At 53.9% G+C, this 5000-nt stretch overlaps 1 non-coding gene across 1 annotated transcript in view; it reads left to right on the top strand.

The window, feature by feature from the left end:
* Positions 1 to 4706: 4706 nt before the first annotated feature.
* LOC126197097 (small subunit ribosomal RNA) overlaps positions 4707 to 5000 on the top strand; it is a 1909-nt gene continuing 1615 nt past the window's right edge. The window contains exon 1 of the ribosomal RNA XR_007539498.1: positions 4707 to 5000. This exon is cut by the window's right edge and continues 1615 nt beyond it. This is a non-coding gene — a ribosomal RNA (small subunit ribosomal RNA).

Genomic DNA, 5000 nt, shown 5'->3' with positions numbered 1-5000 from the left:
CACATGCAATAGCCCCATCTACGCGCATCCGACAGCACTACAACCACCATGTCGATCGCACCACAAAAACAGTACCGCCATCTATGCGACGCCAAGCTGACTACGACGGCGATGGGCCCACAGTACCCGTTTCCCGACCCCACCCACAAAGCCTGCATCCACTGTCCACCACAAGAGCACCAACGCCAGTCCCTGCGCCGCACGACGTCGTCCACCGACAATCACGCCACCCGCCCCCGTACGTGCCTCACGTCACCTGCCCAAATTGCAACTCCAGCGGATGAACGGCGGACTTTTCTCGCAGTCGTAAGTTGCAATCCACCCCTATATCATCCGTTTCATGAAGCGTTGTATCCAAGATGCGAAATTCCCGCTGTCCCTACACATGCTCTAAGTCTGTGCGCGATTGCGTGCTCACAGTACGGATTCCGATGCTGAGCGATCAGCTAGGAAGCGCCCCAACCATGTCGGTCCCCATGGGCGTTGCACTCGCAGTCGCAAAGACTCTGGCAATGGCTAAAAGCGCTCCGCAATACATCACGCAGACGGGTAATGACGGTCCGAGCGCTCAGTGTGAGGAGAGCATTACTGAGCCCTGACCCACAAGCAGGTTGTAGCGTATCCCACCCGCAGACATGTGACGTTGTCACACGACCAGTTGTCACTAATCGACTCATTGCTGATAATCATATGCCATACACCGGGGAAAGCTGCCGCAAGGGGTAGCTACGTAGTGCAGTCGCACCTCTACTACTGTACAGAGATAGAACACCACGAGACTGCAACCAGATTAAACTGATACATGGCGCTGATAACTAATAGATGCAGAGCCATCGGAATATAGATGACATACGACATAGAACTGTCCCTATACATGCTGACAGTCTCTGCACACAATGTGAACTACACGTCACCCAGACACCCTATCACACACTACTCTCTGGCTGTAACAGACACAGACACAATATCTAAGCACCACCATGGAACAACATCCAGTGCATCCTCTCCGCCACATTACACCATTCACACTATGATAACAAAACCAGGAGGTCCACCCCAAAAACAGAATATCTCACACTTCCAACAACCATCATTACGCAGATAAGCCACAAACACCCACACATGTGCTACACAGGGGTGCAGCCAACACCACCACACTGGCGTGTCTCACAGCATATAAGCAATGGCAGGAATGAAAGACACAGGTCTGCCACTCCCTTGCCACACCCACAGAACCGGCGCACCACCTCCCCTGAGCCAAAGGTGCATCCTGACGTGACACATCTCAGGGTGCCTCAGGCGTCCACTTACCATCATCACTATGAACGAACCTCGTCCCCTCCCCCCTCATACACCATCCCTTAACCTAACCTATGTTGCGCCTTAACCTAACCTATGTTGCGCCTTAACCTAACCTATGTTGCGCCTTAACCTAACCTATGTTGCGCCTTAACCTAACCTATGTTGCGCCTTAACCTAACCTATGTTGCGCCTTAACCTAACCTATGTTGCGCCTTAACCTAACCTATGTTGCGCCCTAACCTAACCTATGTTGCGCCCTAACCTAACCTATGTTGCGCCCTAACCTAACCTATGTTGCGCCCTAACCTAACCTATGTTGCGCCCTAACCTAACCTATGTTGCGCCCTAACCTAACCTATGTTGCGCCCTAACCTAACCTATGTTGCGCCCTAACCTAACCTATGTTGCGCCCTAACCTAACCTATGTTGCGCCCTAACCTAACCTATGTTGCGCCCTAACCTAACCTATGTTGCGCCCTAACCTAACCTATGTTGCGCCCTAACCTAACCTATGTTGCGCCCTAACCTAACCTATGTTGCGCCCTAACCTAACCTATGTTGCGCCCTAACCTAACCTATGTTGCGCCCTAACCTAACCCATGTTGCGCCTTAACCTAACCTATGTTGCGCCTTAACCTAACCTATGTTGCGCCTTAACCTAACCTATGTTGCGCCTTAACCTAACCTATGTTGCGCCTTAACCTAACCTATGTTGCGCCTTAACCTAACCTATGTTGCGCCTTAACCTAACCTATGTTGCGCCTTAACCTAACCTATGTTGCGCCTTAACCTAACCTATGTTGCGCCTTAACCTAACCTATGTTGCGCCTTAACCTAACCTATGTTGCGCCTTAACCTAACCTATGTTGCGCCTTAACCTAACCTATGTTGCGCCTTAACCTAACCTATGTTGCGCCTTAACCTAACCTATGTTGCGCCTTAACCTAACCTATGTTGCGCCTTAACCTAACCTATGTTGCGCCTTAACCTAACCTATGTTGCGCCTTAACCTAACCTATGTTGCGCCTTAACCTAACCTATGTTGCGCCTTAACCTAACCTATGTTGCGCCTTAACCTAACCTATGTTGCGCCTTAACCTAACCTATGTTGCGCCTTAACCTAACCTATGTTGCGCCTTAACCTAACCTATGTTGCGCCTTAACCTAACCTATGTTGCGCCTTAACCTAACCTATGTTGCGCCTTAACCTAACCTATGTTGCGCCTTAACCTAACCTATGTTGCGCCTTAACCTAACCTACGTTGCGCCCTAACCTAACCTAACCTACGTTGCGCCCTAACCTAACCTAACCTACGTTGCGCCCTAACCTAACCTAACCTACGTTGCGCCCTAACCTAACCTAACCTACGTTGCGCCCTAACCTAACCTAACCTACGTTGCGCCCTAACCTAACCTAACCTACGTTGCGCCCTAACCTAACCTAACCTACGTTGCGCCCTAACCTAACCTAACCTACGTTGCGCCCTAACCTAACCTAACCTACGTTGCGCCCTAACCTAACCTAACCTACGTTGCGCCCTAACCTAACCTAACCTACGTTGGGCCCTAACCTAACCTAACCTACGTTGGGCCCTAACCTAACCTAACCTACGTTGGGCCCTAACCTAACCTAACCTACGTTGGGCCCTAACCTAACCTAACCTACGTTGGGCCCTAACCTAACCTAACCTACGTTGGGCCCTAACCTAACCTAACCTACGTTGGGCCCTAACCTAACCTACGTTGGGCCCTAACCTAACCTACGTTGGGCCCTAACCTAACCTACGTTGGGCCCTAACCTAACCTACGTTGGGCCCTAACCTAACCTACGTTGGGCCCTAACCTAACCTACGTTGCGCCCTAACCTAACCTATGTTGCGCCTTAACCTAACCTATGTTGCGCCTTAACCTAACCTACGTTGCGCCCTAACCTAACCTACGTTGCGCCCTAACCTAACCTACGTTGCGCCCTAACCTAACCTACGTTGGGCCCTAACCTAACCCACGTTGGGCCCTAACCTGACCTGTAATTGTTATATGAATTGCAACATTCATGTAGCGTTGCCTAATCGCAACCCTCTCAACATAGGTCAGTGCTCGCACTCTCTGGTGTCCTGCGTATTGATTCATGTTACGGTGCGTACCCTCACAACATCTAGCGAGTGTTGCGTACGTTCCACATGGTCCCGCTATCCACTGTAATGTGTACTGCTGTAAGACGTATATCGCCCCCCTGTCGCCTCTAGTTCGTCAGGCGGGAGTTTGCGTGTTCAATGAGCTTCGCAGCTGTGCAATGGCATTCGCATACGTACGCGGGCCACCTTCCACGTGTTCTCTCGTGTATACGTCGCAGCATGTATGTGGGCTGATGTGGCGTGTCGTGACGCATATCATCCAGGCATGCAAGACCCACTGAATTTGCAAATGTAGATGGACGTCTACGTTTGCTGCCCAAGTTACGCAAATGAACTGGAAATCCGTTGTTGCGCGGTTGTTTACGCTGGAGGTGAATCATTGATTGCGACAATCGGTACAGGTATTAACTGGTTGCTTCAGCGACACCCGTCATACCCACGAACGTGAGTGGGCATGTGGGTATGAAGCGATACGCGGCGGTGGCTGGGTGGGACCGTCCCCGGCCGGTGAGGGGGGAGCGCCCGGCGTGCTGGCCGCGCGCTGCGTGGGCGCACGCGCTACAGCCGGCTGGTGGGGGCGCCCAGTGGCAGGCGCGCCGGCCGACGGACGCGGCAGGCGGCGCAGCTGCGCGCCGGCGCACCCAGCGCGCGGCGCCGTGCGGCCAAAGTGGGTCCTCGCGGGCCCGGTGCGAAGCGCGGTGGACATCTGCAGTGTGCTGGTCCGATTGAGGACTGTGTGCGTCGAGGATGCGCCGCCGCCCGGCACTCGGCGCCGCGACGCCGTCTGCTGCTCGGTCGCCCCCGCGGTTCTCGCAGGTGGTTTGTATCGCAGCTGTGCGGATGTGTTGGCGCGTGCGCTGTGCTGGGAGAGTTCGCTTTGGCACCCAAGTGGGGCTCTGCCCCTCTGTGGCGCTGGCGTTGGAGCTGCCCGGCCACTGTTTGTGGCCGCGTGTTGTCTCCCGCCGGCAACACCACGACAGCACGCTCCCGGGCCTCTGTCGGCAGCGGCAAGCTCAGTTGGGAGCACGGGTGGTCGCACTGAAAGCGTCTACTCGCCTATCTCCGGGCGATTGCGCCTCTCTCGAACCCGACCAAGTACTTAGGACGGCGCTGCGCGCCGCCGGGACCTGAGAGGGTTTCGAGGTGTATCGTGCAGGGGAGCCCAGCCTCCTCCTGTTTGCGGAATAATTGAGCGGACGCTTGCGTGTTCGCGCGGGCCTCCGGGACACACTCCCGGGCGGCCGGCTGCTCAGCTCTAGTTGACGCAGCTCCCTGGTTGATCCTGCCAGTAGTCATATGCTTGTCTCAAAGATTAAGCCATGCATGTCTCAGTACAAGCCGCATTAAGGTGAAACCGCGAATGGCTCATTAAATCAGTTATGGTTCCTTAGATCGTACCCACGTTACTTGGATAACTGTGGTAATTCTAGAGCTAATACATGCAAACAGAGTCCCGACCAGAGATGGAAGGGACGCTTTTATTAGATCAAAACCAATCGGTCGGCTCGTCCGGTCCGTTTGCCTTGGTGACTCTGAATAACTTTGGGCTGATCGCACGGTCCT

This window comes from Schistocerca nitens, chromosome 7 (assembly GCF_023898315.1).
Source record: "Schistocerca nitens isolate TAMUIC-IGC-003100 chromosome 7, iqSchNite1.1, whole genome shotgun sequence".
Taxonomy (NCBI): Eukaryota; Metazoa; Arthropoda; class Insecta; order Orthoptera; family Acrididae; genus Schistocerca; species Schistocerca nitens.
This window is presented reverse-complemented; position numbering and strand designations above follow the sequence as displayed.